Below are 22711 nucleotides of genomic sequence, written 5' to 3'. Positions count from 1 at the left end.
CATGGAGAACTTTCTAGACAAAAGGACACACTCATACCTACCTATACAGTGTGCATATGTGTGCAAGCAGTCACTGACAAATAGAGGAGTGTATAAAGTGTGTGTGTACATGCCAATTAGGCTGACAACTCCTGTGCTGATGAGACATGGCTTTGAATCCTGCAATTCCAAAGAATCAGTGGTGAGAAGCAGAGTGGCTGGATCCACTGCCATGTGGGAGACAGGCAGTCGGCAAAGAAGGAGCATCAGCGTGATTGACACGTAAGCATTGTGCTACTCTGTGAGTCTTTGTTGCGTGCCTATGTAGTCTCATTTGTTTTTCTTGGCATTCTCCACAATTCATTTGGTGGCAGCACCACTTGAAGCAACTGTGGTGTTTGGTGGAGAGGGAAAGAGGGGATCTATTCAAAATAACAGTAACTTTTAGAAACAAAAGTTTGCTCAATATTTTAGTTGTCTAAATATTTTACAAATGCTTTTGTGTTTCATACAAGCAAGAAGGTGAAGGAATTTTCACCTCTGTCCATGTGGTGATGAAAGCAAGAAAACAGTGACCCTGCTGCTAAACGGGCCCATTTCCAGACTTTAGAAGGGCTTTCATTTGATATTCCCAACAAGGGGTGTGCCTCATTATTAATCTTTACATTAAGTTTGTACAATTCCTGAGTGTTTTCCACCAGATATTCCCTTAGGATTGTTTTTTCCCTTTCTTCCCCCTTTGAAATGGGAGTGCACTAAGTGTGCAGGCTGACCCCGGTGCCAGCACAGGCACAGCGTCCCCTACGTCCCACACCTGCCGCAAAACTCCCTTCTCCTGGGGAATGGAGAGGGAGTGTTGCCCTTCCAAAGGGTTAAGGCATTTTCAAATACAGATTTGTATCTTGGGCACAGAAAACAGCACGTTGGGATGAACAAGAAAAAAAAAAAAAAGATCCTGTTTAGTTTCAGTGTGTGACATTTGCCTGGGGGAAGAAAGTGCAGAGCTCATTGGAAATCCTATTGTTGAAACTCTGACCAGTCAGTTATAAAGTGTCATGATTTAATATGCCAGAGTTGTTTCCATTTTCAGGGTCAATCACTCCATCTGTGTATGTGTGTGTGTGTGTGTGTGGTGAGCCTTTGCATTTAAAGAAATATTTTCAGGTTTTATGTTGCTTCATTTCCTTATACAGGGATTCATTTTGTTTTCAGCAGAACAGATCTCCAGCAAGATCACTTCCTTCACAGCACGTGGAAGCACATTTTACAACATAAAATCCTCTGATCAAAGCAATGAAAGTTAGAGATTGAAGCAATAATTATGACCTTGATCAGGGTTTATTCTGTTACATGATTAATCATACATGATATTTAAAAATATCAGGTGCCTGCCTGCTGCTTGTGTGAATTTCAACTGAAAACACCACTTATAAAATAGCTAGAAGAAAGGTCAACAAATCTGAGCAACCTGCAAGTCCTACACATTTCAGTGTTTAGACATCAGTTTGTGATACCTGTTTTATGACTCTGGGCTTTGTTACCAACTTACCATTAATAGGGTTCAGCCAATGCAGATCTTTTGACTCTTTTTCTCTCTCTGTCCTCACCTGTCAGCCTTCTCTTCATCAACTATATTTATTACAATCAAGCCCTGTCAACTGTCACAGCTTACATACAGTCTGCCAGTAAATATGTCTTTCCAGTCATTAGACATTCCTTCCAGTCACCTTGGGATTTCTACCTTGTCTATCTCACTCCAAATAAACTTTTGTTCAGAAGTATTAGACTCCCTCAGAGCAGTGTCAGCTTGGGGCCATTACTGTAGGAAGTGACAGAAAACACCAAACTGTCACTCATTAGGATCTAGTTTTTCCAGAGTTGATGTAAGTCAGATTTAGCCCCAAAACGAATCATGATTTATTTAATATATTTGCTTCTACAAGTGTCAGCTCATCAACTTAAAATGTTTCTCTTTTAACTCTATTGAGGCCTGTACAGAAAGTTTTCTTTGAAACCTAGTTTTTGCTCTAAGGTTCAATAATTAGAACAGGACCAAGAACAGTCAAGTTTCTGCTCTACAGGTGCACTTTAGTGGCCCTTGGGTTTATAATTATATGTACAAAGCGTTCATGTTAGAATTAAGGCTGGACACGTGAGAAAATGCCACCTGGTGGGTAAGCTCTTTTTATGCTGGCTCCCAAGTCCGAGGTGAGATAATGTAAGTCTACAGTTAAGTTTAAAGAGAGAAAAACAATTAGCTAGGGAAGCAAGGATGGAAAAAGAAAAAAATCCCTATTATTTCCTGATTAGGTTGAGAACCGAAGGATCTATAATCCACCCATCCAGAGCAAAATAATACCAGTGAGGTATATCCAGAGGTGCTTCTGCAATGGCAGTGACAGTAAAGGCATAAACCCCAAATGGTCCTCTGCCTCCCCAAAAGTGTTTATCCCAGGTCGGGTTGGTAGTGGGATGTATATTAGTGTCTTATCCCATGTAGAGCTGGACAAAGAGATGAGCAGAGGGCCTTGAAGGTCAGTGGATTGCAGAGAAATGTAAAAGTAATAGGTGCCATCCCCACTGGAAAAAAGTGAGAGGAAGGAAGGGAGGGATAAAGGTCCAGGACTGTTAACCCAAAAGACTGGAATTGCTTGCACCTCAGTCACCAGAGAGCAAGGGTTAGGTCCTTCACTGGCAGAAGACAACACAGCTCAACTGACTCCAGTGAAATTACAGAGCACAGGCTTACAGGGCTAAGTAACGCAGAGAAAATGTCAGTAGCTGGATTTTGCATTCAAATAAGGGTATCATCGTTAGTGATGCACTTACACAGCAGCTATTACAGACTGTAGGGGACTATGCAGTATTAGAAATAGTGTTTGTAGCAATTACTTGGTTTCACTATAAAAATGCAAACATCTCTGAGGTAAAAAGAGCGTCTATAAAATCACAGGTTACACTAAACAGGAATATACACACAAGTGGTGGAGAATAAATAAACTGTCCCATAAATCATAAGTCACTTGGGATTTTTAGTGGACACAATTACCAACTTCTCATTCTTTGTTTTCTGGCTGTGAAAATAACAATTCCTGCCACAAATTGCCATCTGAGATTAAATATGGAACACAGATTATGACAGTCAACAAGGGGATGAGCAGGGCTTATGAATCATCTACAGGATTCACAATAGCTGTGACCAAACAGGCTTGACCCTGACAAATGTGTCAGTGGGAACAGGTTTTGCCATCAGGGATACTGAAAATTGTAGGACATTTTAGTTTTCCATCCTAAACCATGGGATCCATCCAATGTACCTCCTGACCACCACGGGGCTTCAGCAGTCCCAGGATGCCAGCACAGGGGCATCAATGAACAGTAGGACAGCTAAAGCTACTTGCTTGGGACAACATGCTAGGCAAAAAAACCTCTGGGAAACCACCAGCGTGGTGTGCTGTATTGGAAAGGTGATCCTTCAATATTGCTCTGTTAGAAAATAAGATCAGCTGTAAATGCTGCTGACAAGGTTAAGTTCATTTTCTGCCTTTTCATATGGCAGCTCTAGAAACATCCTGATGCCTTTTAATGTTTTGAAGATACTAGGAGAAGAAGTTGGTACTTACATTTTTTAGCATTGAAACCCCAGGTTGCAGCCGATGAATATTGTGTAACCTTTCTTCTTTTTGACCCAGTGAATGATGAAGAGCCACTACCTGCTGGTAGCTAAACATAACTCATCGTAATTTACAACTTCTTACTGAAAAGAAGCAACATTAATTATAAAACAAGGGAATGGATGGTAAAAGGTGGCGGGGAACCATTTATCAGGAGGTGGGAAAGCCTATTATCTGCCAGCACCACAGCTGTACTAATTCTGCAATATTTAAAGCTACATCAGGCTCCTAAACAACGTAGAGATCAGTCTTCAGTCTTTCTAACATGCTTGTAAGTCCCTCACCACCCTTGTCAACCCAGTTTCTGCTTTAGAAGTGCTTTTCCCCAGCTGGATTGTTCACAGCCCCTCCTGCCTGTGGCTCACAAGGGCACACCATCTTCCAAGACTCCCTAAACAGGTTGGCCCACACAAACTATGCATACAAAGGTCTTGCCAGGCTCATACAAGTTAACGCTATTTTACACCTCCCAGGGAGGTTAAGGTGAACCCGCTGGAAGAATTGGCCACATCAAAGCCTGTCCAGAGCTCCAGACAAAATCAGCCAGCGTCTCCTTCTTTCATTGGCAGGGTACAATTGCATCACATAATTAACAATGATGAGTTCATGCCGAGGTGGTGCCTATACCCAGGCACCAAGGAAGAGATTGACTAAAACTTACTATGTTCTTCTTTTGAGAAAAGGGCAAAGACAGAGTCTGTGGGATGGCACTAATATGGTGAGAAGGTCCAAATCCAAAGCCCAAGGGCCACTGAAACAGTCTGAAATAATGCAGTGACATGCATTAGTAGAAGTTAACACGCTTTGGATCCTGCCTCAGATTTTAAGTTTATACATGAGACAGCAAATAAATTGTCACAAAGCACTTTGAGAAAGCAAAAAGAGACCACAGAAAACACCAGCCACACTGGGAAACAAATGAAAGATTCAGCACAGTTCAAAAAAGAGATATGATGGCTAGGACATGGCAACTGTATCCTCAGTGTATTCCTCAGTGAAACCCAAAGCAAGATCTGTAACATCCTAAGGAAGTGGGTGTCAATATCAGCATGATTTCCACCCACCCTGTGGGAGCTGTAAGAGCTACCTTTTCATAAGAAGGCAGTAATTCCTTTCTCCCTCAGCCTCCCACAGGGAATCGCTCCAACACCCTCTCAGAGGACAACATGACTCAACTGAAATCAGCTGCAGACCTTGCTGGAACTCCAATGCTGCACCGTCATTCCCATCATAGCTTTGATTTTTAAGCACTTTCCCCCTCAAATACATCCTTTCACCCATTACATAAAAAATCCTGAACCAACCTAAAGCCCTTCATCACTAGCCATAAAGGAGATGTCCTAAAAATGAGCCACTAGATTCTGTTTGACAAATCATCTAAAATACTTACACTGACTTGACTGTTGCACTCAGTCCCCTTGGTATGAAAAAAAGACTAAATAAGTGCTTGCATGTTGACTGTAGCAACACAATTATAGAAAGTGCAACCAATAAAAAAATAATAACTGCTGGAGGTGTAGGTGAGGGAAGTGGTGGGGGGAAGGAGGAATGAAGAGAACCTCAAGGTTAAATGAGCAATGGGTTGGGGCACACACAAAAAAAAAATGGTAAACAAGAGAAATCTTTCAATTTTGAACGCAAAAGCAGGCTGAATCACGCTATGCAGGTGTACAGAAAGCACTTTGCTGCATTATGCCATCTCAAGTTCTTGCTCCTATTTCCTTTTGTCAAGAGGTCTTTGACTGAAGACAAGGTTGTCCTCCAAAGAAAGGATAAAATATCATGTGAGTAGCTCAAGTGATAGACTGCAGTATCTTGGATGCAGCAAGAAAAAGCAATGCTAATGGATTTGTACAGTAAATAATATGGGGCAAGAGGGAGAAACAATCAGGCCTGGCACAAGTATAGAGAAGGCTGCTTGGACCTCCATATTTGCAGTGATTTCCATGGGTTACTCAGCCTAATGTACTTCAGGCTGGTGGAGAAGGGCTTCCAAATTTTCCCCATAAAAATTAGAGGGACACACTAACTGTTAGGTACCTTAAGCCCTGATTATTTTTTTTACTTCTTTTTTTTTCTCCCTGATTTCCTAGTTCCTCAAACCTGCTTCTTGCAAAACACCTGTCCTCATTCCTGAGGTATGGTGCACTCCTAAAGGATCACAACTGCCCTGCAAGCTGGGAAAGAGCAGGCCAGCTCTCTGACTGGTACAGATGGTCACAAAGTACTATTTCTGGCCCACGACTGAAGAGCCCAAACTTCCCAAGGCTCCTCTGTAGCCTTGTGAAAAGATCTTTGGTTTTTAAGAGACCTGTCTCACCTGAAGTTTTGCCAGTTCAGTGAGAGATAAAGACCTGCTAAGCTGGCACAAGGAGGTTCTAAACGAATCCCAGGAAAGGAGAGCAAAAACCTCTGGCTGCAAACATCTGCCTGGATTAAACTTGTGCCACAAAAATGTCGCATAGAGAGGAAGCAAGCTGAATGCGCCATGACTTTCAAAAGTGGGTTGCTATGCTGTTTCTGGAGCTGAATGCTCCATTTGTCAAGGCTGGGGCTGGCTGCTTGGGCTCTGGCACCTCCTGTGTGCCTGCTCCCTCCGGCACCCAAATGCCAAGCTTTGGGGAGGACTGTGCTTTCACCCAACAGGGTGTGGTGGGAGTGGTACAGAAGTAAGATGTGGCTCAGATCACACAGATGTGACTATACCTTTCCAGCCCCCTTCCTTACCTTCACCCTGCCAGCCCCTCTGCTCTGCTTCTATCTGCTCACTACACACATACGTACTGGCCTTTCTCCTTCTGACCCTTCCCCACCAGCCTTTCCCAAATGCTTTCTCCAGTTGCAGCCATACCTGTTCTCCGTGGCTCCCACTCCTGTTTTCCCTGCAGTTATCTACACCTCCCATCTCTGGCCCACAGCCCTGCGCATGTTCTTATCTGCTCTTCTCACACCCACCAAGCCTTCCCACTTCTCCTTTCCATCCTGTCTTCTGTTTAACTCTGCGTCCAAATCCTGTTCCCTCAGAGGCTTGGCCACATCATCATAGCATTCATCAGCACGGTGCCTTCCCGTTCCTCTCCATTCCTCTGCTGTGTCCCAGGCACCAGCAGAGGAGATGCCAAATCTGTACCTCATTGGCATCTTAAAAAAAAACCAACCAACAAACCAACAACATAGTTTAGGGTTTTTTTTCCCCCCCAAATCTATTAAAGTACTTGGCTTTGGTCAGTGTAAATTTTGTGTCAGGGGTTTCACAGTCCTTTGTGTTACTGTGTTCTTCCCTGTAGCTGGAGTTGGGGCTCCATTTGTCCCTTTGCTGTCCAGAGGCTGTCTCAGATAAGGCACCTTTCTGGATGAGGAACGATGGCTTCCTTTATTAACGTGCAACATGGCTCCCTCCGTGGGACAGGTGGACAAACAGGGGCTGCTTTGAGACGTTTTCTCCCCTTTGGGAGCAAACCCAGGCTCACCACCAGTCAGGGCAAGACAGCAACTAGACTCAAGTGTTGGACTCAGCTTTCCATTCATCAGCACTAACAGAAGGCCTTTCTGAACAGTTGCGAATATTAGGTTTCAGATATAAAAAGATACATCCAACTCCCTTTGGCCTTTTGGCTGAGATAAGCTGCAGTATCTGTTTGAGATCTGACGCCTGCTGTATCAGGGACGACAGCACTCATTGGCAGGGGCATGTGCTCTGTGATGTGACAGATCTTGCCTGTCTGTAACTCCTCTGATCCTATGATTTGGCTGCCCTGTGGGTATGCTGCACACTTACCTGAAGATGCACAAGGAGCTGTGGGATGCCATCATGCTGTCGAGACACTTCATGAGATACCAGCAGCAGAAGACTTTCTGGAAATGTCACCACATCATCATCATCTACTTCACACTGCTAACTTCGTGGTGCTTTTTCCTGGAGCCATCTCATCCTGTTCAGGAACAACAGACAGGGTAAAACATTGATGGATGAACATTAAAAGTGCCATTATCTGGTTTTCTAGCTACTGAGAGCCTAGCGTGAACCCCAGGACTCTGAGTGCCTCTTCAATTGCTGAGCTGACTCAAAAAGCTCTGGAGGTGGTGGTAGGAGACTTTGTAGACCACTAAATCAAACCAGGAAGCAGGATGTGTTACTGCTTCAGACCTGTCTGGAACACATCAAGGGGAAGAACTACACGGTAAGGGGGTCTTCAGTTTGGGAGGTATATACTGGAGGTCTCATGCAGGTGGTAAACAAACCATTGCTTTAGTTTCTTGACAAAATAAGTCAGAAAGAGAGAAAAATAAGTATAGAGGATAATTCCTTTAGTGAGAAAGGTATCAATCCAGTACATCATTCATTATTGCCAGGAGTGAATTAGTTAGAGCCATGAAAGATGGTGGTCACTGGGCACCTATGGTTGTATCAATGGTGCAAACAGCAGAGTCCAAGCAAGTAACATACATAGTTGTCTCAAAAGAGTCAGTTAATCAAAAATAAACTGAAAGGAATAAGAAAATAAGAGAGAAAAAATGCAAATGAAGGCTAGAGGTACTTTATAATGAATTTCATAAGCAAGATAATTATAGAATTGCTGTTCAGTTTAACTCACATACTATTTCAATGGAAAAATTTGGATTTGCAATACTGATAAGGCACAGGATGAATCGGTGAAGAGCTGACTATTTGGCAGATCTCCAAAAGACAATTGTCAACAGAGAATCATCACTGAATGGGATCTTTCCTCAACAAAATTTAGCAATGAGTAGTACTGGTCTGCAACTAGCTGATGTTTTCTTTGGCGGATTCAGTTAGTAAACATCAATAGCCTCATGTACATGAATTAGTCTCAGCAAAAATTATGTCCACATCAGAACATCTCCGCAAATTTTTTTTGGAAAATTTCATCTCATTGAAAACTTTTCTGACCTGCTCTCTCAAAGTCTTTGCGGATTGCAGATATGGGAGAACAGAGAGCCTGACAGAGGGACAAAAGAGGGGGCTGCTGGTGTGGGAGTGGTATTTGCAACACTTGACACTCTTAGCAAGATGGGAAGAATTCTAAGACAAGGTGTTCTGATACACCCTGAAGCAAAATTACATAAATGGGAAATCATGCCCTTCAGAAGTGTCCCTCTGTCTCCACTGACTATGGAGGGAGCCTGGGAGATGAGCTGAAATTAGATGACTGGCTTTTAGGTGCCAAAACTTCTAGTCTGGCTAAACTTAGGTGGGATGTTTCTCACCCTCCTAGCAAAGAAGAGAATAAGCAGGCTAGAGAATACACCCCAGGCGAGCATATGCTAGACTATGGGATCCGGTTGTCATGTTAAAAAAGGGCATTACAAAATTGGAAAGGCTCAGAAAAGAGCCACGGAAATGATTTACTGACTGTAGATAATGTTTGACAGTGAGAAACCTAAAGATCTCACACTGTTTAATTTATCAAAAAGAAGATTAAAAGGTTACTTCATTGCAAGCATTATCTCATAGGAATGCCACGTACTGAAATGCTCTTTAATCTAGCAAGAATGGCACAAATATTTAACATTGAGGGTGATTAGCCACTAGAATGAACCACCAAGGGAAGAGGTGGATTCTCTCTCTCCTGATGTCTTCAAATCAGGTCTGAACGCTTTTCTGGCAGATGTGCTTTAATCAAACAAATGTTATGCTCTAGTCAGATGCAAGTTACTGGGCAGAATGCAGGGGAAAATGGGTGAAAAAAGGATGCACTTCTGGCCTCAAAAATCTACAAATCTGTGAATGCCAAATGTAATTTGAATGTACTTGCAGGAATCAAAGAGTTCAAAGCATGCTCCACTTTAAGGGATGGGAATCCCAGGGGAATAGGTGGAGACATGCTCCTAGCATTTATGAACAGCAACTAGCTCTAAAAACTCAGTGTCTCGTCCAAAACCTGACACTGACTCCTTCCATGAGCCAGGCATGACCGCTGCTTCGAATAGGGCTATCCAAACAGAGACATATCAGAATGGCCTGATTTTCATAGGTGGTGGGCAGGCAGGCATGGCTCTAAGGTCAGGGGGTTTTGTCAGCACTTAGCACCTATGGATGTGAATTTAGACACCTAATGAAATGGGAACACTTTGGGAGTGATTTCAATAGCATCTGAAAGACACGTAGGAAAACCAGCTCTCACTTCCAGCAGTTGCTGTGCTCCTAGATCAGAGCAGCACTTTTAAAATTCCTGCTTTTTGGCATCCCCTTTCTTTGTCTCTGCTCTCTCAGTTGCAAAATAATCACATTTCCTGGACTGGACAGCTGAAAGGATTAACATTAGAGCGCTAGTTTTCAACCTGGGGGTCTGCAGACCTCTGGGGAGCTCTGTGGTCTACTTCTAAGGTATCTGTGAGAGGTGGCTAAAAAAAACAAGTCCATTTATGCTGTACAGCACTTTACGAATGTGCATTTCAAAAGGGACCCACTCCTCGGGAAAACACTTCATGGTCCACAAATCAAAACAGGTGAAAAATACAGAAAGAGAAACTGAGAAACAGCCTGTAATTGACCGGCAGTGGGTAGCTGCTTTCCATGCACAGCAGCCAGGGGTTGCTCAGCATCATTAGGAAAGGAGGCGAAGAGCCCCCCGGGCTGCACCCCTGCCTGCTTCTGCCTGCCCAGGCAGCAGCTGAGGGCTCTGCCCAAGGAGCCCATGCACAGGCAGCAGGGGGAATGCTGCCTCCTCTCCGGCCAGGACCAGAAGCGAGTGCGAGCGATGGAAATCAGCAAAAAAGGCCATAGGAAGCAACTGCAGCTAAAGGATCCCCCACGTCTCCTAGCTCCCTGGCTGCTGCCTCCCACGGACCCGCTGCCAGCTGACAGGTTTTTGATTGCCTCCTCTCTGGGGTGAGCAGCAGGGCCCCTAGCGCTGCCGATCGCTCTCCCAGCAGCCTGCGATGCTGGTGCGTTCAGGATCACTTCTCATCTTTGTCTCTAGCCTCTGTCACTTTCACCTATTCCCACGAGTTTGGAGCATTTCGCACCCACCCCACCCCCCCCGCCCCCCCTTCTCCTTCTTCTTTTTTAAAGAAAAAGCTTTGCTTGTCAAGCAAGTTTTTTCTCCCTGAACTCTTAAGACTTCCAGCCTTAACGAAGACAGAGAAATACTATTCAAAAGGTGAAAGTTTACAGTCTCGAATAACAATGCCAGCTGCTCTCTTGGTAACGAGTTCCACTTCTGATGCAGGAGGGATGAGAGGCTGGGGAGGAGAAGCCAGCAGCCTGGATGCCTAATACTGTGGGACTATTTCGGTACCCCGAGAGCTGCCGTCTAAAGGTATCCGTGTCTCCAGGTGGCCTAAGAAACAGCTGTGCACTGGGAGAGGGACCGAGAGACTGCATCTGGGCACGGAGCATCTGCCTGGCCTTGGGGAAGAGCATCCACCTCCCTCGTTCCTCTGCTGTCTGAATTGTTACCGGGAATACAGAACCTCTGTAGCTTGTTCAGGCTATAATCACATAAAAGAGAGATAAGAGGATAGGGTGCAATAAGGGAAAAGTATTCAGACGGCATCATTTTGGGCTTAGCTGCTCTCTAACGATAACTTCTGTGGCAGGCATCAGACTGTGCAGTTCATTTACAGCTGTAGAACGGTTTTTTTCTACTATGCATGCTTTTTAAAGCATTTTGGACGACCATTTCTTTTACAATGCAGATTATTTTTTTTTTAAATCATTGTCAAACAGCCTCTCAAAATCAGACTAGCAATACACATTTACAAGAGACATTCATCTCACTTTTTAATCTTGGAATCCTAGTTCTTCTTTAATCTTAATACTCCAGCTTTGTATTTGAGCTTTGTATTTGCATACAGAGTTTAAGCAAACAGTCAAGGTATCAAATAATGAAGCACAGAAGCTCTAAGAACTGAAACGGTAAATAAGAAAAATATAACATAATACCCAGGCTTGACATTGGAGATTTTGAAATATCATATCACTGAAGGAGAATTCAAACACTTTCATCGACATCTGACTGCAAATTCTTTCATTATTTTGACATTATACATAATAATAAACATAATGACAATATATGTAATAGTACAGGCTTTCTTTTTTGTTTGTTTAGATACATAATTTATGATTTTATCAATAAAGAGTTATTTTTTTAACAAGCCATAGCCACAGAAAGCTTTGTGCTGGCTTTTTTAAAGCATCAATGACACTAAAATGTATATATCTAGTATAGTCATGGAGCCGCCTTTCAAATTTATTGTGTGTGTGTGTGACTATAAATATACATATAGAAATCTACTGTTACTGATGTTTTCAAAAATCTGAAGGAAAAATTTTTGGGATAGTTTTTTCAGAGCCTTCTTTAAGAGAAACAAATGTATCGACACAACGTAAATTATGTATCTGAATCAATTTGAAGATGTCACTTTCTTAAGGTAGCTCACAATAGTAGGATGGCGGTAGAGTCAAGTGCCAGGAATGAGTGAAACTGTGTGTATATGTGTGTGCAAGGAACAGCAACATGTCCTGTGCTGGCGCAGGCAGGAGGAGCGGAGGAGAGCCCTTGGCTCCAGGCACCGGCAGCCAGCCCCATCTCGCTGTGGCTCTGGCACCCCGCATCGGTCCCTGCACTGGGGACACCAGGCAGCACCACGGGACGCGGCAGTGCCCCGCACTGTCTCCCTTCACCCTTCTCCTACACCTGCTAAGGGAAGGAAGAGTTAAACCCCACTAATTTCCCCCCACACACACTCCTTGCTACTTCCTATCGCTGCTTGAATTGCTGGAGCTTTGTACATCTGGTTCAGTTCATTCCCAACGATTCAGGTTCTCATTTTTCCCCTCCCTTGGGGACACTTTTCCTGAGTCTTGCTGCGGAGCCTGACCCCGGTGCCAGCAGGATAGAACCCCAGGAAGTCCCAACAGCCTCATCCTGCCTGCGAATACCCAGCTGGGTTTTAAACGCATTGCATCAGAGAGCAGTAGGTCACCACATTAATCAGGAACTCTGAAATCCTCCGAGACACCTTGTTGGGAATGGTTACTGGGTTCTGGCTAGTCTTAAACATAATTTAAAAGACTTTAGGGTTAATTTTAAGGCTTTTCCTTTCCTGCAGCCCTATCTCTATGTAAATGCTCTCTTCCACTTCTCACTGCTGACTGCTTCTAACAGACATATTATTTTGCTTCTCTGGCCTACTTTGTTGCAGACAAAGTTTTGACTATCCGAGTTCTTTTTTATTCCATTTTACATTTTTAATGCTATGTTGTAAAACGTCCTTCCTCTTGAGCAGTAATAAAAACCCTTTTTTCCCCCCTCCCCTCTTCAGATTTCTTTTATAACACATTCAGCATTTTCTGGGACATAATTAAAACATCAAACAGTTTTCCTGCTGGTTATGCTAAAATCTGAATGCTTGAGTCTGCTGGCATTATTGAAAATTAAAATGTACTATTCTTGAGTGTTTTTAGGATGCCCTTAAATAACTATCAGAAATGGTTTTGTTCTGCTTTATATACAGGCTGGCACCATAATGCTGAAATACCTGCATTAAATAATGTCTCTAATTGGTAGCATGAGGATACTTTTTAAAAGTATAAAATATGTATTTTTGCTCACTATTTTTCCTAGGCTAATGTGTCTAATTTTCCCATACAACTTTATCCCCAAGGAAAAATACAGATGGAAAGACCATTACCAATACATGAAGTTCAGTGGTTCTCTCTCTTTAGATGTAATTGCTATCAAGGAGGCTGGCAGCAGGGTAATTTTAGTTCAAATGAGTACATAGCCTGAAAAAGGATAAATCAACCTTTGTAGGTCTGAAATTAGATCCCAGTGTGGGATTGTTCTAGCTAAGTGTACATCAGGTTCATAAAATACATTTGCCAGAATGAAAAGCACCTAAAATCCAAGGGCAGCAGCGAGCGTGGGGCTGGAGAGGGAAGGTTTAACACCCTGCTAGAAGACCTCCTTCCACCTTCCTTTGCTAGTAATGGCCTCAAATTACCTTTTCCATTAGGCAATGAGGGCTCAGTCCTGCTCCCATTCAAAGCAGTGGAAAGCCTCCCACAGTACCCAAAATCCCTTTCTCAGGATGATTAATACCTTTGGTCCACATTCACAAAGGAGCTGGGAAGGGAAGAACTGACTTCACTGGGAAGCTAAAAAGGCACATTGGAATCAGGCACCTCAATATCCCTGTGGCTCTGGGTCCAGGATCCCAACAGCACTCACGGACCAGGTAGCTGGGATTACAAAACCTACATGTCACCTTAACACATCCTGCAAGTATCCTTGCAGTGGAATGAACTCTCAATCATGTTTTTGTTTATTGAAAAGATTCCTCTTTTCTGTGGCTGCCTTGTATACGCTGAGCAAATTAAAAAAGGTGGATGGCTGGAAGCACAACAGAGTTTAGGGTACACCTCTGCTTTGGACTGTGTGATGTTTTGCATGCATTTTGTAAGCCCCAATGCATATTTGTGTTGGGGCAAATGGTGAGAGATATGTTCCTTGTGTGTGTGTAGGGGTCACACAAGCAGCTGTGAACCTGCCCCCCACCGCCTCCTGCCAGAGTTCTAGGAAGGTGATAGTTCCCAACTCGGGGCAAGGAAAATCCCCTGTCCCAGCTAGGATCAAAGATTTTATTGGAAGTGCAGGACAGCAGTCTCTGTATTCCAAGACTGTCCTACAATGTGAGATGTAAGATCATGCTCATGCTTTAAATCTGACCTTTTTTGCTAAGGGCTCCATTTTGGTCAATAAAGTGACTCTGGCTTCATAACTAAATCTGCAGCAAGACAGGGTTCTGGTTTTTCCACACTAAAGAGCATTTTATTAAAAGCAGACATGTCTCAACCAGCATCATTTATTCACCATGACCTGGAGAGCCAGGGTGCCCGGGAAGCAGCAGGGCCTCTGCTGGTTGCCACACCTTGCTGCTTTGGAGAAGATCCCCTGCCCTATGGTTCACACCTCTTTATCAAAGAATGGGTATTGAATGGGAAAATTCACGGAAGATCAATTTTTACAAAATCTTTACCATTCATTTGCTTCTGGAATGAACCTGAATTTTACAGAAACAAGATAGAATTGTGGATAAATGGATGTTCTGAACAGTTCATGATGTAATTTCTCAGAGAACCTCCAACAGCCATTCCATGGACTGTGTTTCAAGTGCCTTTCTCCTCAAGCTATTTCAATCTAAAAATCTGGCTACTGCATGTCAGAGTACATGGGATATATACAATTAACTTATATTGAGGTTCAATATCTCAATTCATTGTAGATACTTAGGCAAATGTTAACCAGTTCCCAAAAAGTCAATTGATAAAAGCATTCTTAGGAAAGTAGACAAGGTGACTGAAATTCAAAGGATATATGTGGCTCCTTTCCTGAAAAGCAGCCTAACAGTCATAGCCAGTTCTGATTTTGATGAGGAGGGTTTGACTCAGACTTTCCTATTCCTGCTCTCAGCCTCCCACTAAGCATGGGCAAACCATTTTCTTAAAGGTTAAAGACAGTCTGCATAACCTCATACATACAGCACGTCTGCTTCTTGACCTCAGCTCTCAACGTTGTCCAAAGTGTTACTAGAGCAAAAGAAATAATAATAACACACACACCCCCACTCCCAAATGCAGAAGATTGCTGAACACATTTCTGAAGCCAAAGATTTCTGTCTCGCTACAATATGCTGAAGTAAAAACATATCCAGGAGTTGTCCCTGGAGTCTCAAATCATTCTCTCATCACACTGGGTTCAAAGACAATGTGAGTTGTGTAGCATAGCTGAAAGTATCTGCATAAAGCAATTCCTCTATGATGTTGTTTTGTTTCTGGCTTGCTTTTACCTGGGCTATCTGAAGACATTGTTTGAGGCTAAGGAAAAAAATATGAATAATGTTTGGGCCTAGAGATCAAAAAATCAGGCTTATTTCCATAGTCGTTAGTAGCCAGTATCCCATGTGGATCTCTCCTTTTTCTAAAGCTGCACTGAAATGCTGGATGTATTAGGAAGTATTTCTTTTTATTTTTATTTTATTTTTCTAACAGTTTGTTCTTCTTGATTTTTGAAGATGCTGAAAGCTTTTTGATGTCACAAAACCAATCATAAGAGGGAAAACACAAATTTAAATGTGAGATAAAAGGGACTTTGCATGCATGCATAACAAGAAATCCATTGAACAAAACAAATTACTTACCACCTCCACAATGGCTCTCTGCCTCCAAGGGATGGGCTGGTTCACAATGAGGAGGTGATGGTGATAAAGTCACTGTGATACTGTGATCAGAAAAGCTGCAGTAAGAAAAAAAATGTATATAAGGGAAAGTAAACTACAAAGAAGGGAGGGTGGGAAAAATGGCTCAGCGTTCCCCTGGGACTGTGAGTGACTTTCAGTATTCCCAAAAAAGTTTCACTTCAAACATTACAAGGCCAAAGAGGTCTCCTTCTGCGTGCCAGTTCTGGCAGCTGACGGAGGAAGGCAGAGGAAGGAGGATGGCTGAATTTTTCATTCAAATAACTTTGTTCCTGGTCGGATATGCCTTGTCTGGAATCCCCATTGATGGCAATGAGGTGTCAATTTTCCTGATTTGGAGGGCAGAAGTGACCTTTCAGGTCTGAGTTTGTTTTTAGGAGGTTTGTTTTGGTTTGATTTTGTTTTCCATTTACAACCCTCCCTTTCTTTTACCATTTTAAAGCCATGAATGATGAGTGCTACGGGTTGGGGAAAGGCCAAGAAAGTGGTGTAGCTCCTTTACTGCTCCGTGTTTCAGCGTTTGGGAACCACTTCAGACTGGTTAGCAAAAAATACTCTTCCCTCCAGTTCTGCTTCCCCACCCCACACAGGGGTTGATAGGCCACACTGGTTACAATAATTTTATTTGTTTTCTTTAATGTTTATTTTGTTTCCCAGGGCAAAGCACTGATTTTGAGGAGCTGAAAGTCTGAGGATGCCTCAAAAGATACTGTATCTACTATAGAACAATAACATCAAAAGTATTTGATTTGTAGGACAGAAGTTATGCCTTCCTTTCAACAGGTGATCTTATCTGGAAAAAATAGAATAATATTCTGAGTACGAATCCTTACCTGAGCAGGTCTTATACATCTGAAGCTCTTCCCGCCTCCCAGCAAGGCCCCCTGCAGCTGCACTGTAGCCATCTCACCTTCAGGATGTTCTGGCTTGCACAAGGGTTTTCCATGCCCTGTTTCTACTGGGGTTCAAAACCACAAACCACTCTGAAGTAATTTCCTTTCCAAAGGACATGGAATATGGTCAGAGTGCCCGGAAATATTTAGCTTTTTTGTCTTGGTTTCTTCATTTCCTTCTCTTCTTCTATCATTCCCTATATTTCCTTGGTCACCAGAAAAGCAGAAGGGTGAAGAAGAGGAAAAAGAAATTACCAAACAGAAAAATAAAGGAAAGATTGACTTGATTTTTGAGCAATCAACCAAAATATGAACCACTTCCCTGTTTGTTTGGGTGTTGGTTTTTTTTGTTTGTTTGTTTTTGGTTTGTTTTTGTTTGGTTTTTTGGTTTTTTTTTCAAATCATTGAGACTTTTTGTCACGATGTTTTGAAATAGGAGTTTCCTTTCTTTCTTTGCATGCATTCTTTCACTCTTTGGTATCCTGTTTACATGGACAGGCAATTTTCCCTCCTACTATTGAGCTGTTGGCCATGCCAAGTTCCACTTCCGCTATTCCACCACGGCAAATCCTGTGGTCACATTATGATGGTCAGCAAACTTCAGCTTCATGTCCATTAAATCTCGGTTACCTGTGAAAATGGCTGCTGTCAAAGCGTTTGCTCAGGAATCCTCTACTGTAAGATCTTACCCATGGCTTTTGGTGGTGTTTTGGGATCAGAGCTGACCTAATTTGGTGGACCACTGATAAATTCTTCCTCCAGTATGCTTACCATAAGGTCACACTTGCCCTATGTTCACTGGTTTGTTATAGGAGTTATGTTTGAGTTTTGGTACCAAAACAATTGTTCTGAAATGTGTTGATTACCACATCAAACTGAAAATCATAAATATCAACTAAATTTTAATTCAGGGATTCCCACTGTATTTTTGGGTCTCCGATTCTGCTGTCAGTCAGGAAGGAAACTATATCCCAAGTACGTAGAGATGACACAGAATGGGAAGAAGCCTGAAGGAGAATTAAGAAGCCTTCTGCTATTTCAAGTAAGTACCTGTCTGAGGAGCTGTTGCTTTTACCAATAGTACTATGTCTTGAGGATCTGGAGAGCTCTTCCATCACTGAGAGGAGCTGCAGAGAATTATACAATAATCACCTGCAAATTTGACAAAGCAAAGTCAGGATCTTAATACTGCAATTCATTTCCTTTGATATGTTATCTGTCACCTCCCCCTTCCCACACAACCTCTTTATACTGAGAGAGAGATGGCACGTCACCTATTCCCTTGACTGCTGACAGAGACAGCTATTTCGCTCCCCTTTCTCCCTCTTCCTCTCAGTCCCTTCCTTTCTTTCTCTTGTTTTTTCTCCTTGCTTTCTTCTGGTTGTTTCTTCTATCTCTCCGTGCCTCTTTTATGGATCTTCCACAGGAGAGGGAAGACTCCTGTTTGCTGCAGCTTGACACAAAATGCTGCAGCAGAGAGAGAGCCTGTGATGAGGACTTTGGCCACATGGCCCACAACAAAGTGAGGGTGTCCCAGCATGCCCCTTCGAGTACGGCCAGGCTGTATTTTACACAAAAGGTCCAAACTCTGCTCATTTTGTTTTCAGAGAGCCTGGGCAGGTCTTTGGGAAGCTCTGAGGTCCAGAGGAGGAGAAGGCTCGCATTCATGCTGCCTGCTGTGGATGTGTCCACACGCCTGCGCTTGCCACCCAGCTGCCCCGGGGAGCTACGGAGCACGAGATCCACATGGCACAAAAGAGCCCAGCGCTGAGTGGTAACATTCATACAACCAGCTTTTCATGCCGTGGGCTTCTTTGTCACTAGCTCTCTTTGGCTACCAAAGGCTAAAGAATCCTCCTTTACAATTCATTTAGTATTTAAACACCTTCTCAGACTTTACTGCATAAAGACTACCTACAGTTTCAAGCACGATTCACATGGCATATCTGGCCCGTAATTTTAAATCGACTTACAATTTTGATAGAAAGTCTGAAGGCTACAAAACTGAGGTTTATTTATATCTCTCATAATCCCTGTGAAATCCTAGGAGTGGAGTCACAGTGTTTGGGTTCTTGTCTAACCAAGGCTCATTGATTTTTAAGCGCATAAATTCAGAAACTCTAAAGACCCAGCCAAAGACAATACAGCAAGCAGCGCAGTTCGGAGATCCCCCCAGGGAGGAGATGTGGTTGTAAACACTTGAAAATGTTTAAATCCAGTGAATGCTCTAGTTATATTTGGTAGGTCTGACAGGACAAGCAGTCCTAACAATCTAAAACACTGGACAGAATGGAAGGAAAGACGTGCCAATGATAACAAAACCCTCGCAGGCCTTTTCACATCGCCTCCACCAGGACATGGAGCTATTGTGGTCTCGGTCCTCCTGGAGGTGTTCTTCCCTCCAGGCAGCTTTGATCCAAGGGACGTGGCAGATGTCCTCTGCATTGCAGGCTCACGCGGTGGGGACCTCGCACACTGCATGAGGAGCGAGGAAGACCCTTGTGGGGAGCTGAAGCATGGCGCTTTCCTGCTGGGCCACAGCAGAGTTGGGTGGCAAAGCCCTTCACACAGCGCCTGACTCCCTCCACTACATCTAAACAACTCTTCGTAGCTGCACGTTACAGACGGGTTTAAATCAGCGTTTGTATAGATGTGGTGTCGAAGCAGAAAGATTAAACACCTCCCTGAGAGTCTCAGGGGAGGCCTGTGAGAGAAGAGGGGCTTGGTCGGGGCTTGTCCGTGCCATGGGCTGGTGCCCTGCCCCTGCCCCTTGTCCCCTGGTGGTGATGGGTACCAGACACCCGGCCCTTGGTGCCCAGCAGCGGCCTTATATGGGGTAGGAGTGAAGCCCTCCTAGGTACCAGAAATGAAATCTCTGCACAGAAAAATATTTGAGACTTCTAAAAATACTTCAATTCAAGAAGCCTCAGAATTCGGCTGCAAAATAAGGTGCAGAGCAAGGAGCAGACGATGTCCAAAGACATGCCGAATGTAAGGGGATTGTGGTTCAAGACCAGGACTCTGAGGCTGGTCAGCACCAGATGTGAGTAGCAAAGAGACCAGAGAGGTTAGTGCTGGATAGATGGGTAAGGAGAACACGGGTGTTCACAAAAATGCCAGGGGAGATGAAGTACTAGCGAGAAGTTGAATCCTTCAGTAAACTGAGAGACTGAACTCTTTTCAAACCTGCCTTTAAATAAATATACAAACACAAAGATTGAACAACTATAAAATGCTGGAGAACAAGGAAACCTGTAAAAATAAAGATAATGACAAAGAATGGGTAAGGGAATACAGAGAAAATAAGAATATAAACAAATCGGCTTTCCAGATTGCATACAACACAGAACACGTAGGGAATTGAATAACAAATTTATCGTACTACCAACAACTATTTTTTGACAAATCATGGGAGATTCCCAGGGCCTGGAGCAAAGCAAATATTGTATAGATTTTTCAGAGAAGAACTGGAGAGTGATCCCGATAATTACCATCTCATACGTCAGTTTTCTCTTCTTGTTAGCATAATAGCACAAATAATTTCTGTAGGCCTTTGGGGCTGACTTGCTCATTACTCCTAGATGATCCAGTACAGTCCAACACAAGGCTGGCACGGAGCTGACTGACAGCTACGGTCCCAACCAGGGGAAAGCAGGATGACTCGCTTGGCTGTGATGTATCCAGCAGCGTGTCTGGATCCCGCAGTGCAACCCTGCACAGAAAGTACACAGGATGATGCTGAACAAACTCATTTGTTAACTATAAATGATGACAGTGCTCTGTCTATGCTAATTAGTCCTGATAGTGATTTACCTGATGCAAAACTCAGTGATGCTGTGGAAGGCGGTTTTTTACATCCATGAAGAGCCTGTGGGGGAACAAAGCCAGATCAGCCACATGCTGTAGGGACAACTCGCCCAACTTGCTCCGATCCCACATTCCTAGAAATGCATCAGGAAGGAATTCAGAGAAAAATAAAAAGATTTACAGATGGCTTAAAACCCCCACATGGTTAATATAATGAAAAAAATGGAGAGACTATGAATAAGCAGCCACTGCTGCAGTCTAATGCTCATAGCTGTTTGTCCAGTTTCTGGGAAAGGGCTACAGCAAAATTCCTTTCCTTAATTTCGTGTTCCCACCCAAAGCCTTCTGGTTTTGACTTTGTGCAGGGCATATATATTTCATCTATAATCATTATTTGTAGATATTTTTTAGGGCCAGGAGGGACCATTAGATCATCAGTTCTGGCCTCCTGCGTAACACATGCCATAGAATTTAATCCAAAAAGGTAATGAACTATTCACCTCAGTTGTGGTGGTGGACGAGGGCTGGACCTGCAACTGTTTGATTCTGTGGCTTTCAGGGGTTTGCAGATGAATTTTGACATTTCTTCTTACAGATTCTACAAAGCATCATCACATGGAAAATCCCATACGATAAACCAGTCTCTTTTCAAGAAAACCCACTACTTGGAGAAAGAGGAAAGGGGGTGGGGGGTGGAGGCCCGCTGTATAAATGGAAAAAAATTGAGATTATTGGCTTTTTCCAAATTTCATATCAAGCTTTTTATTACACTCTTCTTAGATAACTTTTGTCAAAATAACCAGATGCAAACATCAGGGAAACTAAATGATAATTTCGTCTCCAAAAGAGGGGGGAAAAAAACCTTACCGGAATGTGTTTCTATAGTAGACTTTATACATCCGTTCAGTGTGGTCTAATGTAAGTCAGACTTTAACAAATATTTTTGCTCGACTTGGTTCCAGGATAAAATTGTAGAAGTTACTGAAAGGTGAAAAAACCCCTCAATCTATTCAACTTAAAAAAAAAAAAAAAAAAAAAGACATTTAAGGGGGGTCTAACTGAAGTATACAAAAATCTTAGCTGAATGGATAATATCAATGCATGTTACTACTTTTGATACTGCACAGATGACAGGATCGGGGGCATAAATGGAAGTTCAAAAAACAAATTCAGAGGAGACATAAGGAAGTGCTTTGTCACTCAAAGAATAATAAATGTTTGGAATGGCCTACTGGGCAAGGTTGTTGAGGCAAAGACAGTGGGCTCGTTCAAGAAGCAATTAGATGCTATCCTGGGGGAAACGCTGTATTACAAGAGACAAGCATCAATGTGTTGAATGGCCTTTTCTCATTCCTAACATTTTCTATGTTCTTTTCTCCAGCTTGTACTCTTAAGGGTCTGCAGCCTCAGTGTATGATATCAAAACTGAAATCAGGCCCAGCAGTGTTCTCCACTAAACTGGGCCAAGAAGCATAATAAAGATTTGGCCTTGCTATAAAAATGTGCAGCGCTGTACTGCTACCCTGCTTATTCCATGCTGGCTTCTGGGCTTCTAATAAAGGAACAGGCATTGGGCAAAGCACCCAGGGTTCAAAGATTTGTTTCACACCTTGTGACGAGTCCAGAGTGCATTTTCAAGAAACTGGGGCACCCTGCCCTTCAGGTGGGAGCACTTCAGAGGTGGGCCAGGACAATTCCAAAGCACACAGGGCTCTTTGGATCCTTCACAACTAAACTCGGTATTCAAATGTGCCTTTATTAGTAGTTATTAATATTTTTCGAGAATTGCTCCATCCCTTTCAGCTTACCCATCCATTCTAATGCTGTTTCTTCTCCCTCCAAGCACAGCACAGATCCTTTCACCCCTTTTCCCCTTTGCGTACGTCAAAAGAGAAGTGAAGTTTGTTTTCAGTGCATGCCAGGGCACCCACAGGATGAGCAAGTCTTTAGGAGGGTAAATAATGTCCTGTGCACTGTGCCAAAACGGGTGCACCACTTACAGAGCAATCAGCTGCAACGGTGCGATTGCACCCCACCACCTCCCAGGAAAATTGTAGCCCCCTGCCTGCTGAGGTCCTCTCAGCTGTCTCAGCACCAGTTGCCATGCTCCTGGAGCTGCAAAGAGGGACTTGC

General features: G+C 43.2%; 1 protein-coding gene across 9 annotated transcripts in view; it reads right to left on the bottom strand.

Moving 5' to 3' along the window:
- Window positions 1–546: 546 nt before the first annotated feature.
- Window positions 547–22711, bottom strand: part of TCF7L2 (transcription factor 7 like 2) — a 219204-nt gene continuing 197039 nt past the window's right edge. For all 9 annotated transcript variants that reach the window (XM_080403304.1, XM_080403318.1, XM_080403315.1 and 6 more), the window contains one exon: window positions 547–22711. This exon is cut by the window's right edge. The gene's annotated coding sequence lies outside the window, so the exon portion shown is untranslated.

This window comes from Falco punctatus (genome assembly GCF_963210335.1).
Source record: "Falco punctatus genome assembly, chromosome: 9".
In the NCBI taxonomy this organism is placed as follows: Eukaryota; Metazoa; Chordata; class Aves; order Falconiformes; family Falconidae; genus Falco; species Falco punctatus.
The sequence above is the reverse complement of the archived record's forward strand: the minus strand, read 5'-3'. Positions and strand labels throughout refer to the sequence as shown.